The following is a 6,599-nucleotide window of genomic DNA, read 5'->3' on the forward strand; positions in this document are numbered from 1 at the left end:
CCCCCCGCACTGACGTTGTAAAGCTCGTTTTGGACATGACAACTTGTAAAGTACCTAATTTTAATGTTATGTGCATTAATAGTCTGTGAGAATATTTGTGTAATTGATTAAGAAATTGGCCCATGCCAAGGGCTCATGCCTGTAATCCTAGTTACTCAAGAAGCTGAGCTGTGAGGATCAGCGCTTAAAGTCGGTCCAGGTAGGAAAGTCTGTGAGACTCTTAGCAAAAGTCCAGAATTGGAGATGTGGCTCAATTGGTAAGAGTACCACCTTGAGTAAAATAACTCAGAGAAAGTATCCAGGAGTTGGAAAGTTTTATTCCCTTTAAGTTCTATGTTTATAATTTTCTCTTTATTTCCTGTTAGCTTTACCTTTTTGCCAAGTCCTTGTATTTTCTTTTCTTTTTTTCTTTTAATTGCTTCATGTTCTTTACTCCAGGAATAGTAAGGGTATTTTGTTACTGAATACATTACTTGGGAATGTGCTCCAGGTGTAGTGTTTACCTGAACACATGTGGTATGATGTAGGTGAATGTCTAAGTGTCTTCAGATGAGCGTGTAGACAAGTGGTTCAGTGAATTGCCAGAAAATATGAAAAGTGGGTGGTCTGAGGTAGATGTTGCTTAAAACTAAGAGGCTAAACGTGTGCTGCTGACATCTGTACTCATTTACACCCAGTGATATCGCTTTTATGTGTCATGAGCACATGTCTTAACCAGCAGAGTTGGTGTTTAAAAAATATTCCAAGTGTTTTATTGTTTGGGTGATTTAGAACTCTTGAGCTTTGTGATGTTTGATTGGGTCTGGACTTGATGAAATACCTCCAACTTTAACATGTTCTCTTGGCCTTGTTGAGCTTTAAGGAGCCTTGAGAAATGGTGTGGGGTGCATATTTAAATCGACATCTTGTTTGCCTACCAGACTTGCCCTGAAGGGCAGTGGGTATAGGGAAATCTCAATGATTTTACTTGTAAGTGGCACTTCCTGTTTCTAAGTGGCACTTCCTGTTTCTAAGTGGCACTTCCTGGCCAAGGAGGGCTGAAAATCCTCTTGGTAGCTGTTCAAGATGGAGCTATCCTTCTTCCTTCAGGAATCAGAGGTTTGGAATGGCTCAGAGGGAGGCACAGGACCCCCTCTGCACACTGCCCCACACCCCAGGGGCCACTCCCACTTTAGAAATGGAAATGTTGAACCAGTGTCCTCAGATAAAAGATATACTGTATTGGAGAACAGGGAAAACAAGGATTCACACAGTGAATTCCCACCCACTGCCTGTTCTGGAAATTCTTACACATTCAGTGCCTGCGCCTCACAACTAAATGTGTGTTTTTTACTCAGTGTAATTTCAACAACTGGGTACTATCATAAACATTGATGGAATATCTGTGCTTTAAGAAAGGAAGGTCCTGTTTTTATGCAAATATTAGCAAAGTAGTTAAGAAAACACAAGCAAGTAAGACATAAAATATGACTCGTGGGCAGATGGTTTCTGAAATTATATATTTTTCTGTGAAACATTAGTTGTCTTAAGAGCACTAATGCTGATCTTTTAGAATGTGGGTGTATAATTTAACGTAAAATACCTTCATCGCACAATGCAAAGTTTACTTTGCCAAGTGCTTAATTTATAGTGTTTTTTTTCCCCCTAGAAAGATACTTCTTCAACCAATTTTTTAGTAATCTTTTTATAAGAAGACTCTTATTTGTGGGCTGACAGAACTTCGGAGAGAATTATCCAGAGAAGAAAAGAATACATTTTATTAACAAAAAAAACAACCTCCTTAAAAGGATATTCTACAATTTCTCATACAAATCATTTCTAAGTTTTATCAGTTGCTCGCTGTCAGGAAAATTATTGAAAAATTTTGATCTAAGTATCTCATGTCACACCTTGAAACCACATTTTATCTTATTTTCTGTATGTGAAGATCAGCTAGCTACAGAACTTGTTGATCTTGCAGAGAATCTCCATCTATGTTTTTCTTTCCCTAGTCCTAGCATGGGATGGAATGGATGTAGAATGAAAGATATCTTGGCTCCAGGTCAGTCCAAGGTGTTCTGTGTTGTAATGTTGACTTGATGACCTTTCTCATCTTTAAGTTGGCCAGGGTGGGTTTGCCTCATGACGCATCCTAAAGAGTCTCTCATCAAATTGACAGCTTCATGGGAAATCATGCTTATGAAAGGGATGATGAGTGATACATTCTAGTTAGAACTACAATTTTTAATCTTTTTATTTTTGAGACTAGTAATTTCCCTTCTTCAAGCACACTACTCCTTTGGCATCTTTCGTTGTTGTTGTTGTTGTTGATCATGGGGCTTGAACTCTGGGCGTGGGCGCTGTCCCTGTGCTCTTCAGGTCAAAGTGAGCGCTCTACCACTTGAGCCACAGTGCCACTTTCAGTTTTCTGGTCATTTATCGGAGGTAAGAGTCTCATAGAGTTTCTTGCCCCGGCTGGCTTTGAACCTCAGATCTCAGCCTCTTGAGTAGCTAGGCTTACAGCTGTGAGCCACTGGTGCCTGGCTTGGCTTGGTTTTGACCACTTTCTTAGTTTGCTAAGTATATTCTGATGACACACGGCTCTTCTCCTATCCTCTTCTGGAAGAAAATGGCACATTTCAGGTATTAGTTCCACCCTGAGTCAAGGGACAAGTAAACATATTGCCTGTAGTTTTGTTGATAATGAGCCATGAGGAGGAAAAGTATGCTATGTAATTTTATGCTACTGAGAATCTAGTCTGTACTGGGGTATTTTCTTTTATTTTCTTATCTCTCCTCTTCTTTTCCCTTCCCTTTAACTACCTTTCCCTCCCTCCCTCCTTTCCTTTCTTTTTTCTTCTCTTCTTCCTTTCCTTCTTTCTTCTCCCCTGCCTTCTGATGACAATACCATATGGTACAGGAGAAGAGTTGTTGCTGAAGTCAGGACATTATATTTATCTTTTCCATCTGATCTGCCAGGTCTATCATTCTGTCATGAGACAAAATTAGGTTCCATCTGATGAGAGCTGATCCTCACAGATAATTTGTTCTGATGTCTTTGAGGTGTTTGTGAATATATTGTATAATGATTTCTTTCTATCATTTTTTCCAGCAGGGTTCATGGATTTTCATATCTAGAAGCATTTCGTTTTCAAATATACTTACCTTGTTTGTCCCTTTTTGCCTCTTTTTTTTTGTAATGGGAAGTATTTTGGGCAAGTCATGATGCCACATGCCTTTCATCGCTGAGGAGACTGAGGGAAGAGGGTTGTAAGTTTGAAACCAGATTGGGATAGCTATAGTAAGTTCTAGGCCACCTATGAGACCTTGTCTTTGAAAAGAAAACAACAAAGCAATAATCAGATAACAGAATCATATCCTATAGTTAAGCCACACACACATTTAAAAAATAATGATTGCAGTCTGAGGATTTGGCATGAGCATCTCTAGCTCTTTTGTCTTGTTTGCTTAGCTGATATCTATCACTTGAGTCACGCTTACAGCCCAGCTTTTTGCTGGGTTTTTGATAATTTTTTTCTAGTCCTGGGGCTTGAACTCAAGGCCTGGACACTGTCCCTCCTCACGGCTAGCACTCTACCACTTGAGCCACAGAGTCACTTCCAGCTTTTTCTGTGTATGGGGTACTAAGGAACTGAACCCAGGGTTTCATGCGCGCTGGGCAAGCACTCTATCACTGAGCCACATTCCCAGCACCGTATTTTTTTTGAGTTGAAGTTTTAGGATCTAACTGCCCAGATTGGCGCTGAACCTCAGTCCTCCAAGTCTGCACATTCTGGCTAACTAGTGTATAGATGTGAGTCACCAACTCCTCGATTAAGCAAACATTTGAACTCCATTCTTTTGTTGATGGATAGATGTAGTATCAATATTCTCCTGTCCCAGAATAGAAGAGCGAGGAAGGCTCTTTGTCTCTCAGCCACCCCTTGTGTATTTCTATGTATTTTATGTTTTTTTATGGCTGGTAAAAATAAAATCTTAAAAAATTACACTTTCCATATGTTATTGATAAATGAGAGTACTACAGATTTAATATCTCACTTGCTTTTCTTAAACCTTGCAGTTTATGCTAAACTTCCTTATTGTTTGTCCTTAGGTTTTCTTAGGAAAAATATATGCAAAATAGTAGCACTTAATGTCTCCTCTTCCAACCCTTCAATCTCTCCCTCCCTCCCCAACTCTGTCGAGGACTTTCAGGACAAGCTGGGCAGAATAAATGATGGCAAAATCTTTGTCACAGGCCTGACTTTAAAGGAAACGTGTTACCAGCAAATAAATGACAACTCAGAATCAAGTTTTGGTAAGAAGCAATCATAGATTTATTTTTACATTGCTCTTACTTTTCAATATTTAGGCACATGATACAGGACCATGGGAAACAATAAGCTTAAATACTCTCACATACTTCTGTGTGGCTTGTGTACTGCATAAGAGAATGGTGCCTTTTGGGACTTAGACAGTACAATGGCGTTTCATGCTGCAAACAGGCATTGGGATTGCAAAAATCTCAGGAATGGAAGAGGCCATACCAATGAGACTATGCTTGTAACAGCATAAGACAGAATGCATTATTAGGCTGGGTTTTAAGATTCCTGTTAGTATATACATGGGTGAAATGTGTTGAGATTCTACGTTACAACACTTGCATATGACATTTATCAACCCTGGACAGATACTCAACCTCCACATTTTGGGGTGAGTATTGGCTATAATATTAAAGATATCTGAAAGGAAAGTCACGAAGTTTGATGGAAGAATTCTTGTACTGAAACAGGAAAGGAAGCAAACATGTTCGCACAGGAAGTCCAGATTTTGTTTGTCATTTAATTATTTCTCCTTAGTTTAACGCAATTAGGAGTTTTTAGTAACTGAGAATAAGTGATAAAGATAGTAACTAGGACCGACCTACTGAGTCATGCTTTAAGGTGGAGATAAACAAATGCACCAATAAAATGGAATTTCAGAGTATGATCATACTTTATTGACCCTAGGATCATTTTTTTTTTCTGGCTAGTACTATGTTCAGTATCTGTGTGTGTGTGTGTGTGTGTGTGTGTGTGTGTGTGTGCGTGCGTGCGCATGCATTCAGGCCCAGGGTTGTGTTGTCCTTTAGCATTTTTTTGCTCAAGGTTGGTGCCCTACAGCTTGAGCCACGGCTCCACTTTCAGGTTTTTGTTAGTTACTTGGAGATAAGGGTCTCACAGATTTTCTGCCCATTTAGCTCCAAAATGTGATCCTCAGATCTCAGCCTCCTGAGTGGCTAGACTTACAGGCAAAAATCACTGATACTCTGCTCATGTGCAGTACATTTTATATTTTGAATACAAAATCCTTCTGCACCTTATATCTGCTTTCCCCAGGCCCAGCCCTTCTCCTCGCTTGTCTCTCCATTTCCCGCTACCTTTCCCTCCCCTTCCCCAGGTTGTGCTTTCTCCTTTCTTCACAGCGGTGTCCGGCTGCCTGCTCTTTTCCTCCTCTCAAAGCCATGCCAACCATTGTTCTTTATGCCTCTCCGAGGAATACAAAAAGGCTGGCCTCGGAATTATGATTTGTCTTTAAAGCAAGGAGAATGAAGCGGGTGCTAAAAATCACTTTAATTTAATAGGCTCCCCCAAGCAACTTCAGGTCTTCTCTCTGCTGCTATTCAAAGAATTTATTTACCCTGTCATTTAAACTTTGTAATGTATTATAAAAACTTGCCTTCAACATTTAAACTGTCACAAGCGGTAGGCACTTTTAAAATTCGTGCTCACCTTTAGGCAATGCATGAAAACAGTCACTTTTTTTTTTCTTACTGTGGTAAAATTTCTGACTTCTCAAAACAGATGTGTCAAGGCAATGTTTCTCTTGAGCAAGGAAAAGCGCAGGAAGTTAACTTTTTCTCCCTTGGATGTTTTTCTCTTTCTTTTTGGTAGTGCTGGTATATCAGTGCTTGGTGATCTTTCTGGTAGTGCTGGCGTATCAGTGCTTGGTTCTTGCCAAGTGGCTGCTCTGCCACCTGAGCCATGCTCTCCACCCGCTATGCACTGGTTACTTTTGAGATCTGGTCTTGTGTGATTCGTTTCCAAGGCCAGCCTGGACTCAATCCTTCTATCCATGCTCCTGGCACAGCTGGGATGGCAAGCAAGTACCATCGTACTCAGCCTTTTTATTTTTAAATTGCGATGAAGTCTCAGTAACTTGTGCCCTAGGCTGGTCCTAAACCCTAACCCTCATGATTTCCCCTCCCTCAAACAGAAACAGAGGGAAACAGGGGAGAACATACAAGAGTGGGACCCATCAGCTCACTGGCCATTGGTGAAAATGAACTAAGCAACTGAAGGGCAGTGGTGGGAGGGAGGGAATGAGGGCACAGCTGACACAAGCAAAGGAAAGAAATGGACATAGCACCCAATGTGGAAGAAATAGCTGTATTGCCAACGCTCATAGAACTCATAAACTTTGTAGACCATGACAAAGACAATTTGCTCCATGAAGTTTAGAATGTGTTTTTCTTTAACTAAGTATCACTATCTCACAATACTGTGAAATAGGTGAGATTGTGTAATCACTTAATCACAATAGAAAATGCTATAAATAAGAATTTGAAAACAATTACTACC

Source organism: Dipodomys ordii, unplaced genomic scaffold, assembly GCF_000151885.1.
Source record: "Dipodomys ordii isolate 6190 unplaced genomic scaffold, Dord_2.0 Scaffold119, whole genome shotgun sequence".
Lineage (NCBI taxonomy): Eukaryota > Metazoa > Chordata > Mammalia > Rodentia > Heteromyidae > Dipodomys > Dipodomys ordii.